Raw genomic sequence first — 14,588 nt, forward strand, 5'->3', positions numbered from 1 at the left:
AGCATGCTGGGTTAGAGGTATAAAACCTTAGAGTTCCAACCCGGGTTTCTAAGTCCAAATTCACCCCTCCAGGGAAGATCTTTTGGATTTACCAATCAGAATTCTGGCTGGAGGCCCAGAACCCATCAGATCAGATCCTGAAGACAGTGTAATGAAGGGATGATTTACAAGGGTAAATGTGTTCAGGGTTTAGGAAGTCGATAGGGGATGCTGAGGCATCCGGGGACTAGTAACTGTGGCAACTGGGAGCCCATTTCCATTTGTAGACCCTTGGGAGGTAAAAGCTGGAACCACAGAGAAGTGGCTGTCCTAGAAAGTCCTTTAGTCCCACGGATGCAGCCTCCTCTGAAACCAGAGGAGAGAAGAGAGCTGGGGAAGCAATACCCAGAATTCGGTCTGCTACCACCACAGAGGCTCCTTCTGGTGCATCCCATTGACAGAACTTAATAGAAAGTAAGAAGGCAAGGGAGCCAGGAGGATGACATCATAGAGGGGTCCCCAAGAACACAGCGCAGAGAATGCAAAAGGGTGAGGTGGAAAATGAGGCTAACAAGTGCGGTGGATAAGGCTGGATAGAAGAGAGAGTGTCATGAATAATCCAGCCCCCTTTTGGACATTGTTCTGAAGAGATAAGCTTACCTGGTCAGGACACAATGCAAGTGAACCGAGACTCTTCTCTTTGGCTTTACGTGAAGGTATTATTTTCATTCTGAAGTTTATAAAGTCAACAGAAGGGTCAGTTGAGAGGAACTAGACCCACATGGTTGAAGGAACTACACAAACAAGTTATAGCAGTTTTTCTGCCTTTCCATCTACCTATTCCCTTTCAGTCACAAACAAACAAAAAAGTTTAATTTAGGAAGTTGGGGAGAGTATCCAGTCATTGTGGGACACAGAAGTGCTTTTAAAGAAATTCTGTTGTTGGCAGGAGTAGGGAAATGTGGACTTGACTGTGCATGGAAACCCAGGGCTCATCCTTAGTGATTCAAGTTCCAGGCTGATGGCAGAATAACTTAGATTCTTCCAGATGGTGGACCTAACGTTGCCTGAACAGCCTCCTGTCCTCATCAGGATTGGCTTAGCACCAGGGCAAGATTATGGGTGGAGACCAAAGTCTCTAGTTACCGTAGCTAAAAGTAGTGGAGACACGGCACCATCAACAGTCTTTCAAGATGCTTGAGGAGATACAGCAGTTCTTTTTATGCAACCTAAGTGCTGTCTGCTGGCTTTACAATAAATGAGTCCTTGTGACGTTCTCAATTCAAAACATTCAAATTTCTTAAACATACTGAGTAAAATTTCTTCTTCTGACCTCTATAGATAAAATAAAAAATCATTTTGTCAGTACATGTCAATCACAGCAGCATATAACTGACCTAGACATTACATTTCTAGTATTTTAACAATTTACTTCTGAAGGGCCAAGACACCATTGTTTTAATTTTTAAGTTGTACTCTATATTAGAATATTTTTAAGTCAGAAGGTGCACATTAAAAAAAACCCTCCACGATACCATCATTTAATTAAAACATTCTGGTTCCTTATTTAACAAATATGACAAATGTAACAAAAATTAATTCTGCCAACAATGAGACACTGCTGAATGGGAGTTCTGTCTTCCTGTGCTCTAAATTAGATCTGACTTAAAAAAGTAACTCATTTTGTAAAGAAAGGGAGGTAATTGACCTAACTGAAAAGAAATTTACAGGATATTTAACACTGTACATTACTTAGTTTGTTGAAATTAGTTAACAGATACATTATAAAAGTTAAATGAAATTTTATGGCTTTCAATAACATCTTTTTTCCAAGATACACATCCAATAGATTGTTTTGTCAACATTTGTTTAGAATCATTACATTTATTTATGCTATTTTATCTATCCTTCCTATATTATATAGTTTACAAAACTTATATTTTATCTAGTTACTTTAGGGTCCCTATAGACACCTCCATATTATTGCCAGTATTCACGAACTGTAAAAATTTTAAAAATTTAAGAGATGTATTTGCTACCTATCCTCTTTGAGAATAGGAGGTTAAAATAAATGATATATTTTACTGCTTCTTAGAATGTTGTAGATTGCACAACAAAGCAAATGCTTTGGCTGTAGAATGAATGTACCAATTAGAAAAATTATTTTGTTTTCATTTGTAAAATAGTGCTCCCACTGTGGAAAATAGTTTGACAGTTTCTCAAAAAGTTAAACGTAGCACTACCATATTGACCCAGCAAGAACCTCTGAGTTACATATCAAAAAAAAAAAAAAAAAAATTGAAAGCAGGGACTTGAATACATCGCTGAACAGCCATGTCCATTTGTAGCAATATTCACAATGCCAAAAGGTGAAAGCAACCTCTAATGTCCATCAACAAATGAATAGATAAACAAAATGCAGTATACACACAATATATAATAGCATTCAGTCATGAAAAAGAATGAAATTTTGATGTATGCTGCAACATGGTTGAACCTTCAAAACATTGGGGTAAGTAAAATAAGGCAGACACAGAAAGACAAATACTATATGATTTCACTTACTGGAGGTATATAAAATAGGAAAATTCATAGAGACAGAAAGCAGAATAAGGTTACCCGATGCTGGGAGGAGGAGAGAAAGAGGAGTAATCGTTTAATGAGTACAGAGTTAATATACATTGGGGATGATGAAGTCTTGGATAGAGATAGCAGTGATGGGAGCACAGCACTGAGAATGTAATTAATGCCCCTGAATTACACGCTTTTAAATGGTTACAATGATGGGGCGCCTGGGTGGCTCAGTCGGTTGAGCGTCCGACTTCAGCTCAGGTCACGATCTCGCGGTCCTTGAGTTCGAGCCCCGCGTGAGGCTCTGGGCTGATGGCTCAGAGCCTGAAGCCTGCTTCCAATTCTGTGTCTCCCTCTCTCTCTGCCCCCCCCCCCCCATTCATGCTCTGTCTCTCTCTGTCTCAGAAATAAATAAAACGTTAAAAAAAATTTAAAAAAAATAAATGGTTACAATGATAAATACTACATATATATATATATATATATATATATATATATATATTCACAAAAATAAATTTTAAAGATTTCAGCTTACTCTAACAGATATTTGTTAATGAAAACTATGCATGGCACTGTCATTCTCTTTTCCTTCTACACACACATTTACAATCTCATGTGACAGATGATGAAGAATCACAAGAAATTTAAGAAGGATTGGTATTGGCTTGCGGGGAACTGGGTAATGGAGAAAGGACCTGGTGGATGATTAGATGAGGTTTGAAGGATACCTTAAATGCTAATGACAGTTGTGACTAGGCAAACAGAAGGAACATCGTGAGAAGGAACACTGAGGCAAGAAATAGTTCATTATTAAAGAAGCGTGGGGTGCTTGGAAAGAAGTAAGAAAGAAGGCTATAAGCAGAGAGGCATTTTGAGAAATGAGATTATGGAGCTCTACTGCTGATAGTCTAGAGCTTTTTGACCTAGGACCAATTTCACTTGCTGTCTTCCACTCAGTTCTGTGGGAGATCAGGCATGGTATTGGTAGTATTAAGAACCACAGTGAAATATACATTTCCTAGCTTAGTTCCATGACTACCCAGATGCATCTATAATATTCTGTAATTTACTCCTCTTGAGCTAAGATATCACCGTCTCAGGTTTATTACACATCAGTAACTGCTGAGCAGCATCAGAGTCCCCCTCTACCAAAGATGTCCATTCCATAATCTGGAAGAACATAAATATGGATATGAATATGTTACTAGATGCCAGTAGTTTCCCTCCCCAAATTGTGACAACCAAACATGTCCCCAAATGTTGCCAGAGGTTCCCTGATGGAGCAAATTAGTGCCCAGTTGAGAACTAGACCCTTCCTTAGGGATGTGAGGTTATCACTAGCATCCTTGATTTTTTTTTAAGTAAGATTTTATTTTTTAGAGGAGTTTTGGGTTCACAGTGAAATTAAGGGAAAGCTACAGAGACTTTCTACACATCCCCTGCCCCACACACGCATAGCCTCCCCTATTATCAACACCTCCCACCAAAGTGGTACATTTGTATAAGTGATTCTTAATATTTTTAGTTTCAACTCAAGATGTTGCCTGAAATCTTTAGACTGTAGAAAGATTAAAACTATAGAGATTTCCCCCAAAAGGAAATATCTTCAATGTAATCCTCACACCAATTAGGCAGGCTTTGCTAAGAAAAGAGGACGGGGGAAGAACTCTGAGCTCTGTGTGTAAATCAAATCCCTCCCCATCTTCATGTGCTACAAAGATCCTGAAGAGGCAGAACAAAGATGGATTTCCACGACAAAAGAGGAGATTCTCTTCAGTCATGACAGGATTTAAGAATTAAGGATGTGAATTCAAGGAATGGATTTTGTGCAAGGATGTGGCATGAAATATACCGGACAAGACTGTTTCAGGGGACATAAGATTTACTTTCAGGGGAATGATGTCATCAAGATGGTGCCATAGGTATTCCCAATTTCGGCCTTCTTCTAGAAGACCAACTAGCAACTATCCTTAGATGAGACACCACTGTGAAAATCCCAGAACCAGGTGTGCACAACTCTTCCCCCAGGCCAGCATAGTGCAATATTGAGAGCCCGCCCGCCACCCTCCCAACTCCGCCCCAAGCCTATAGTTTTTCCAAAGAGGAAAAAGAAAACCCACAGTGAATATAGAGCTTCCCCAGAATTATAGGTTGCTTCCCGGAAGGTTCACTAAGGTCTCACCTCATGGGGACCACTGGGGGACCCAATGGAGCTGGCCACTGGGTATCTGGTAACAATGCAGGATACATCATTGGGAAAATGCAATATCTTCAATAAATGGTGCATAGAAAACTGGATAGCCACATGCAAAAGAAAGAAACTGAACCCCTATATTATAGCAGTTACAAAAATTAACTTAAATAGGATTAAAGGTTTAAATATGAAACCTGAAACCATAAAACTCCTAGGAGAAAACAAGGGGGAAAAAAGTTCCTTGACATGTCTTGGCAATGATTTTCTGAATATGACACTAAAAGCATAACCAACAAAAGCACTGGGACTACATCAAGTACATCTTCTGCACAGCAAAAGAAATGATCAGCAAAATGAAAAGACAACCTACAGGATAAGAAAATATATTCATAAATCATTATCTGATAGGAAGTCAATATCCAAAATATAAGCAACTGATTTCAGTCATATGCAGAATTTAAGAAACAAATGAACAAGGGAGAAAAGGAAAGAGAGAGAGAGAGAAACCAAGAAACAGACTCTTAACTACAGAGAACAAACTGATGGTCACCAGAAGGGAGTGGGCTGGGAGGGGGATGGGTGAAGTACGGGATGGGTACTAAAGAGGGCACTTGTCGTGATGAGCACTGGGTGTTGTATTCAAGTGTGGAATCAATAAATTATATACCTAATATATTATACCTAATAATATACCTAATAATTATATACCTAACTAATTATTACACTGTATGGTAACTAACCAGAATTTAAATTTAAAAACTTGAAAAAAAACCCCACAAAATGTAAACAACACATACAACTTGGCAGCTAAAAACATACATCACTAATCATCAGGGAAATTCAAATCAAAACCATAATGAGATACCACCACGCACCTCTTAGGACGGCTATTACCAAAAAGACAAGAGATAACAAATGATGGTGAGGTTGTGGAGAAAAGGGAACATTTATGTATCATTGGTGGGAATGTGAGTTGATACAACCACTCCGGAAAACCGTGTGGAGGTTCCTCAAAAATTTTAAAGCAGAGCTATGATATAATCCAGCAATCCCACTTCTGGGTATATATTTGAAGGAACTGAAATCACTATCTTAAAGAGATATCCACACTCCCATTTTTGTTACAGCATTATTTACAATAACCAAGATATGGCAATGACCCAAATTTCTGTCAACAATGAATGGATTATATGTATATGTATATGTATATATATATGTATATGTATATGTATACATGTATGTATATGTATACACACACAATGTAATATTGTTTAGCCCTACAAAAAGGAAATCCTGCCATTTATGACAACACAGATAGACTAGGACATTATGCTAAGTGAAACAAGTCAGAAAACAACAAGTATTTAGGCTTTTCTATGGTTTATGTTGTTCCTTCCACAAGTGTAGAGAATAGAGAACCCATGGTTAAGGGCTGATTCAGGTGTGTGTGTGTGTGTGTGTGTGTGTGTGTGTGTGTGTGTGTGTATTGTAGATGCAGTGAGGAGAGGATACAACATCTTTTATCAACTGAATGGTTGGACCCATATGTGCTAGGAAATTCCTCTCCCGCAGACCCAGCCTCAGAATGACATAATTTTGATGTTTGGATACCAAGATTCTGATGGGCAAAGAGTGGTGACAGGCTTATTACTGTATGTGATCTGCCTCCACATGTGTTCCCTGTACCCCGGTCATGTGCAAGTGACAAGTCTGTGGAAATGCACCTGATTCAGTTCCCTTTTGCCTTTTGGGGTTCCTGCGTCTTGTTCCCTAAAGTGAACTCCAATACACAAGGTGCCCTGCTTTCTAACACGAAGATGTAACCTAGAAACCTCTGAACTTGGGAAATAGAATCCACAATGGTCTTTGTGACTATTTAATGCTTTTTATTGTCTAAAGCAGTTTGTTAAAGCTGCTAAATTCAGAGATTGTCAACTACGGTGAAGTGGGGAAAGTGTGGGAGGTGGATGTTGCCAGGCTAAGTGCCCTGCTCATTGTATAAGCTTGGGCACAGGGCTCCAGTCTTGAAATACTGCATGGAACGATTCAGGCTGCAAGAGGAATGTCAAGGCTACAAAAAATGGCCAAAATGAGTAAGAGTTTCTACTTTCAGATTTCTAGTAAGGTCTATAGCAAGGGCTTTCCCTCTCCTTAACATAAGACTCACAGAGGTGCCTGGGTGGTTCAGTCAGTTAAGTATCTGACTCTTGATTTTGGCTCAGGTCATGATATCACGGTTCATGAGTTCAAGTCCTACATCGGGATCTGTGCTGACAGTGTGGAGTCGGCTTAGGATTTTCTCTCTCCCTCCCTGCCCCTCCTCTGCGCTCTCTCTCTGTCTCTGTCTCTGTCTCTGTCTGTCTCTCTCTCTTTCTCTCTCAAAAAATAAACTAACAAAACAAGTGGCTCACAGAACCTGTAGGATTTTTTTTTTAAATCAAATTCAGACTGTATGAGACTGGCCAGCCTCTCACATACTCAGTCACTGAACTTTGTACTTCCATTTTCCCTTAAGTAATTTAATCCTTTTGGGGATGAAACTGTTGAGTGAAGCCCATTTGCCTTTCCCCAAATTCAACATATTAACTCTCTCCTGAAGGCCCTCCTCTTCAAAAGTAATTCCGGGATTTGAAGGGTGTCCTCACAAGCCACAGAGGAGCCAAAAGTTAGGTCTTCTCTCATGATTGCCACGTTACTGAATTTAATCCATGAAATTTAAATGTTAATCATTTTATTTCATTCGTTATGCTCCCATGTGCCAAAGAGTCAAATTTAGCCCTGAAACAACCAGAGATTAAATAGGACTCTGTGAATGGTCAGGGCCGTTTAATTTTGAGAAAGACCCTAACTGCATTTGAAGATTAATTTAGAATTTCTATCTCTGTAGATGACCTGTGAGTCAGCACCGTGGACACTGAGTGGAAAGCTGATGTTTCCTGAAATTCTTTTGCTCTCTAAATATCTAAGCATTTTGCAAATAACCAGTTTGATGCTGGGTTTAATATTTCTGTCTGGCATTGGCCTTCAGCAAAACTCCTGGGCAGAAAATGATATTTAATTACCCTTCCCCCCTTACTTTAAGCACTGAAGTTTCATTTGCTATGTTCTCTCCTCTCAAAGCTTTGGTCTTTGCCCATTGGGGAGAGATCTGACACCCTTTTGACAGCACTGTATTATTCCTGTGGAAGCAATATAAATGCCTTCTACAGAATAGCATTTTCTAGAAGCAGAAGACTTTTCACTTGTACCGTCTCACTTGTTTCTCTCAACAATCTCCTGGGCACACACTGGGTGTGCCAGGTCACATGTCCTTGTGAAACAGCAGAGGCCACTCTCAGAGGTCTCCCAACCTCTGAGATTGGGTGATTTTTCTTCCTCTTCTGATACTTCTTGGCTTTTGGCTTTGGGTAATCTGGGGGTCCTCTCTGGGCTTTGATTCTCAGGTGTGACCTGGGATGTCACCCCGGCTGTCATGTCCAATTATGGCTGAAGGGAGACTAGAATCCAGCTCTCTTGATTCCACTACCTGTGGTAGGCAGAATAATGGTCTCTCAGAGATATCCACACCGTGATTCCCCAGAACCTGTGGATGTGTTACCCACAAAGTAACATGTGCCTGCAAAAGAGTTTTGCAGATGTGGTTAAGTGATGGATCTTGAGATGGGAGAGATTACCCTGGATGACCAGGGACATCGATATAATCACCAGGGTCCTTATAAGAGAGAGGCAGGAGGGTCAGAGTCAGAGAGAGAAGATATACATATGAAAGCAGGGATCAGAAAGGAGAGAAGATGTTGGTTTTAAAGGTGGGGGTGGGGGCAGCTGGGTGGCTCAGTTGGTTGGGCATCTGACTTTTGATTTCTGCTCAGGTCATGATCTTACAGTTTGTGAGATCCAGCCCCACCTTGGGCTCTATGCTGACAGCATCGGGCCTGCTTGGGGTTCTCTCTGTCCTCTCTCTCTGTCCCTGCCCCTGCTCATGCAGGCTTGCATTCTCTCTCTCATCAAAATAAGTAAATAAATAAACATTTAAAAAAAGTGGAGGGAAAGAGCAGAAGGCTAAGAATGCAGGTGTCCTCTAGAAGCTAGAAAAGGCAAGGAGACAGATTCTCCCCTGCAGCCTCCTGCAGGAATGCAGCCTGGCCAAACCTTGATCTTAGCCACGTGAAATTGATTTTGGATTTCTGACTTTCATAAATGTAAGGTAGTAGATCCATATTGTTTTAAGGCACAAAGTCTGTTGTAATTTGTTATAGAAGCAGTAGGAAACTGATACACTATCCCAGCCTTCAAAGCAACCCAGATGTTTCAGGATAGTGCTATTACTGACGTTCCTTCATAATTTTATATATCTGTATCTATATATATTCTCTATATTAGCTGCTACAAGAATTAACATCTTTAAGTGGCTTCATGTATTCATTTTCTACTTTCCCTTCAGCAATTACATGAGGAGGCTAAGAAGGACCCTCCCTAGTGGTCTCAGTTAATGAGTTTTACTTGATTCATTCAATTCATAAAACACAGAGGATATAGATGGATGAAGATACTCACAGATGTGGAAGACAGAACAGAAAAAGCCATATTGAAATCTTAGCTCTTTCAAGGGCAGCACATCGGCTAGGAGATAACATCAGAACTAGAGGAAACTAATTTGACCCTGCGATTATTTGTCTTTGTGACTTGTTTACACAGATAGTGATCCAGGTCATAATGCCAAGTTTCATTTGGGTGAACTTTGGTCACCCCAAATCACTGAAATTGTCACATTACTGAAATATGCTTGACAGAAGACATGTAGGTGATCTCATGGCACCTTTATTTTATAGTTAATTCCAAAGAAACAAAATCATTTTAGAGCAAATAATTTTACATTAAAATTGACATAAGAGTTAATTGCCTCAAAGCCGTGATAGTGTGGCAGAGTAAGAGACCGAAGTGTATTTTGACTGAAGAGTAAGCCCATATAGATTAAATATAGCTTCTTCATTTAAAAACAGAACTTCATAAGCACTTTCTCTCCTTGAAATTTTAGAGGAACTTGCTAGGAGAATGAGGAAGATAAGAATGGTATCAGCATCTTTTGTGCTTTTTAATGATTTTGTTTTCAAGGTTAAAGGTTCATTTATTTTGTGGAAACACCAGCGGAAGCACACTGTCTCTTGCACACTCATGCTTCCCTCAGCTCCTTTTCCAGCCCCAGAGGAGTGAGGTGATGAAGGAATCAGGGCTGAGTATTTTACTCAGAGGCCCTCAGCAGAGAGGGAGTGGGTAGTAGGGCTTTCAGAAACCAGTGGTTCTTGAGTCAGGTGTCGAGGGTTGAATCTCATGCCCCACACAACTTTCTACTGTCTCATCATTAGGCAAGTCTCTTAAACTCATGAAGCCTTCCTTTCCTCTATTTAAAAGGAGGACATTAAAATCAATGCCTATTGGGGTGCCTGGGTGGCTCAGTAAGTTGGGTGTCCGACTTTGGCTCAGGTCATGATCTCATGGTTTATGGGTTTGGGCCCTGCATCGGGCTCTGTGCTGACAGCTTGGAGGCTGTTTCTGATTCTGTGTCCCCCTCACACCCTATCTCTCAAAAATGAATAATAAACATTAAAAAAATTTTAAATTAATTCCTGCTTTACAGGTTTATAGTGAGGATTACATATATGTAACCTACTCAGGGCATATATGTTACATATATGTAACCTACTTAGGGCACCATTAGGCACATGGTCAGCATTCTATAAACTGGTGTTATTATTCCCCAGGAAGGAGTCCATGAGGAAAGTGTTTTTGAACACTTCTTCACAATAGAATTGTAGGTTCTGTAGAACTCAAAGAAAGTTCCTACATTGTCCCTGTCAACCAACAAGCTATTGGGTGAGCTTGGGATGCTACACTCAGGGCAAGTTAAACAGTAATAGGGAGCAGAGTGGTATAGGGATGCCAAAAATGGGGAACCAATGGAACATACAGGATGCGTAGTTTCAAGAGAAAAAGTCTTCAGTGGTTATTTCAAACTTCCGGCACAACTTTCTCTCCCTTAGATTCCCTTATAGCCCCACAGTGTTATTTACAGCAACAAAAGCCATTGTCCCATGCTCTGCCTTTTCTTGTCCTATTGTTAGGTCCACCTGAAATTATTGTCTTTAGTCTTAAATATTTTATAATATCCTTTTTTCATCAGTGTAATTAGTAGATGAAGTCTGAATTCTTTACCTTAACTTTAAGATAAACGAGTTTATGTGTTCATTTTAACGTTTCACGAATTGGGATGTCTTACAAGCAACACTTTAAATTTGTGAACTCAAGTCTCAAATAGGATTTTGCCATCACCCAGCAGGTCCACTGAACTTCTCCAGCATATTCACCTTCTCATTCACCAGAATGACAGATTTATTATTAATTTCCTCCTCAGACATCCAATACCCAGTCTCCTTTCCCTCCTTCTTTGATGGACTCGCTTCATTTTTAAATAACGCAAATTTAGATGTTAACCCCACCTGCCCATTATGAAGTTTGTCAATCCATGTGCGTCCAGAGATGTGCTCTCTTTCATACTTTGAATATTTACTAAGGTAGGTTGAGATATAAGTGAAAGAGCTCGAGCATGTCAGTGGCTTCCCATGTGACGTGCTATTTATCTCACATGGAGTCCAGTCCAGTGGAGCTTTTGTGCGACTTTCTGTGCAGCTCTCCTTCAACCAATGCTTTAGAGATTCACATCATTTTCCTGTTCTGAGGCCATCTTCAATACATGGCTTCTGTGGTCACCATAAAGGCAAAGACTGATGGCAGAGAAGGCCTAACAACTCTAGCTATGAAGTGACACTTCATTTATTTCTGTGTTCCTTTTGTTGCAGCCAATCACGCGGCCCTCTTTAGATGCAAGATACATGGAAAGTATAGTTGTATGATCAGAGAGAGGAATTAGCTTAGTGCATGGTTGGCTACATTGCAGGTGATGTATTCTTGCTCGTATAAAATGCAAACTCCTTCACTTGTCCTCTGTGTCATAGTCTTGGTCAACTTATTAGAAACTTTACTTTTAATATTATTACTTCTCCCTCCTGAGCAATTTTTCTTCTTCCATTAATTCAATACCATTAGTATATAAATATGCTCTAGTAATCTCCTATCATAAAAACCAAAAACATTAACAAAGTACAATTCTTTGGTTCTCTCTTCCTCTTCAACTACCAGGTTTCTGAGTGCATTCACACTTCTCCATCAAGAATCCCATTTGAGTGTGCCTTCTGTTTCCTGACAGGATGCTATGTGATTCAGTCCCTGATAGGTCTTCTACAGAAGGGAGATCTTGGGTGTGGAAACTCACCTTAGAAACTAAGGTCTTCTATTTACATTTGTCACAATGGTGGTAGAGAATAGAAACAGTTGGATACATTTCAGAAATAAAAAGTTGTGAAATCTGAAATTCAATATGGTTGTGCTAGCTTGTGACAAAGAATAACTACTTCACGCTGTGCAAAGGCAATCCTATGATCATTACCTCTTCTCTTACATCAGCAAATTTTACCTGCTCTACAAAATCATTGCCATCAATGCTTCTTTTTTTTTTTTTAATTGACATTTGTTTATTTTTGAGAAACAGAGAGAGATAGAGCACAGGCTGGGGAGGGACAGAGAGAGAGGGAGAAACAGAATCCGAAGCAGGCTCCAGGCTCTGAGCTGTCAGCACAGAGCCTGACGTGGGGCTCGAACTCACAGACTGTGAAATCACGACCTGAGCCGAAGTCAGACGCTTAACTGACTGAGCCACCCAGGTTCCCCTGTCACCGATGCTTCCTAAAAACAAACAAACAACAAACAAAAGCAATAACATAGAACTTTTCCTTGACCATGCATCTCTATCTAACCATCATTCTGTTATCCAGTGCCATTTAAAACTTGCTGAAGGAGTTTATACTCTTCCTTTGCTTCCTCATTATTATTTTCTCTGTTCTGTCCCATTTCATAGAACTTCTATCTCTACTTCTCCATAGACATTGCCAAAGATCTTAAACGTTAACAAATTCACGGGTGACTTCTGTTTTATTTCATAAGCAATTATTCTCTAAATCCTGGAGTCCCTGAGAGCTTTGTCATGACTGGGGCTTCTCTACTCTAACCACATTCTCTTCTTTATCCAAACAAAGCTTTAAGTGCTTTTTTATATACTGATATCTTCTCAACCTGTAGCTCCAGCCAAGATCAATCCTAGAACTCTAAAATCACATATCAACTGCTTACGCTTGATGTATTTATTTGCTATCCAACATGTGTGTCTACCTTACCATGGCCAAAGAAGAATTCTTGATGTATCCCCAGAGATCCACCTCCTCCTGGGGTCTTCATGCCGATAATTGGTACCACTGCCCGCTAAAATGGCCAATCAAGATGAATTCACCCTGAGTCATCTAATTTCCTCACTCCTACGTTCAGTGTATCAGCCAGTCATGCTAAGTCCTGTTACATGCAGGTCAAAAAACGTCCTCGAAACCCACTGCTTCTCTCCATATCCACGAATATCATCCAGGGAATGGCAGGGTGGTTAATAAGCTAGATTATTGCCGAATTGCCCTCACTGGTCTTTCTCCTTCCACTTTTGCAGCACTGGTCATTAACCAGTTGTGTATAAATGTCAGTTGTGCCATATTACTCCCCAAATTACTCCTATCATATGTAGAATGGTACCTGATCTCCTTAACCTGTGGGGAGATGCCCACCTGTGATGCAGCCTCTTTGCCTCTTGAGTTTCAGCTCTACCTCCTTTGTCTCTCATCCACCACACTCCAGAAACACTCGCTTTATTTTTATTCCTTATAAACGACTTCATTCCATCCGCAGGCTGCCGCTACTCCTGATGCTGAAGCTTTATTCTTTTGCCTGGCTGGTTCCTTCTTGTTATTTAGACTCCAGGTTAAATGACAGAGAGGCAGGGAGTAATTCAGGAATTACTAATTACTGACTAATATTAATTACCAATGTTAATTAATTTCTAATAGTGCTACTAATGATACTACTTGGCAACGACTAATTACTACATTTTTAGTGTAATGCAACCATCCAATCATTCACTAACATATCGTCTTATTTGAATTTGGTGCAAACCCTTATCACGATTAATTAGCTTACTTGCTTTTTGTGTATCTCCACCCCCTAAAAACTATCTGTTAGTAAAGATCTTGTCTACTTTGTTACCTATTGATTTCTCCAAAGCTTGGGACAATTCCTGGAATATCGCAGGTATGCCATAAATTTTTTCTGAAACACTGAAATGAAACTATGGTTAATACAGGATTAGCATTATATCTTCCAAGAAGTCATTACCTTGCGAATGCTTTGTCTTTGTTGGATTTTTGGGAAACACTGGGATGCAGATTGGCTATTTTAGGAAGTAGTTGGCATCAGTGATTAATATTAGGAAGGTATTGTGGGTTGAATTTTGCCCTACCCCCAAATTCGTAGTCCCTCAGAATGTGACTTTATTAGGAAATAGGGTCATTACAGATATAGTTGGTTAAGATGAGGTCAAATAGGTAGGGTAGGTCCCTGATCGAATATGACTGGTGTCGTTAAAAAGGGAAATTCAGACAGACATCACATCATGAGAAAGCTGTGTGCAGATGAAGGCAGAGGTCAGATGATGCAGCAGAAACCAAGGAACACCGAATATGGTCAAAGCCAACCAAAGAAGCAGAGATCAGATTCTTCCCTAGAAGATTCACAGAGCAACATCCAACACATTGATCTCAGGCTTGAGACAATGCTTGTCTGTTTTTATGTCACCCACTTTGAGGTACTTTGTTGGGGCAGCCTTAGCAAACTAATACAGAGGGTCATTCAGAGTTCT

At 40.0% G+C, this 14,588-nt stretch overlaps 1 long non-coding RNA gene across 1 annotated transcript in view; it reads left to right on the forward strand.

Annotated features, from left to right (window-relative positions):
• Window positions 1–534: 534 nt before the first annotated feature.
• LOC131492590 (uncharacterized) overlaps window positions 535–14,588 on the forward strand; it is a 181,027-nt gene continuing 166,973 nt past the window's right edge. The window contains exon 1 of the long non-coding RNA XR_009252152.1: window positions 535–695. This is a non-coding gene — a long non-coding RNA (uncharacterized LOC131492590). The remainder of the gene's footprint in view (window positions 696–14,588) is intronic.

This window comes from Neofelis nebulosa, chromosome 13 (genome assembly GCF_028018385.1).
Source record: "Neofelis nebulosa isolate mNeoNeb1 chromosome 13, mNeoNeb1.pri, whole genome shotgun sequence".
NCBI lineage: Eukaryota > Metazoa > Chordata > Mammalia > Carnivora > Felidae > Neofelis > Neofelis nebulosa.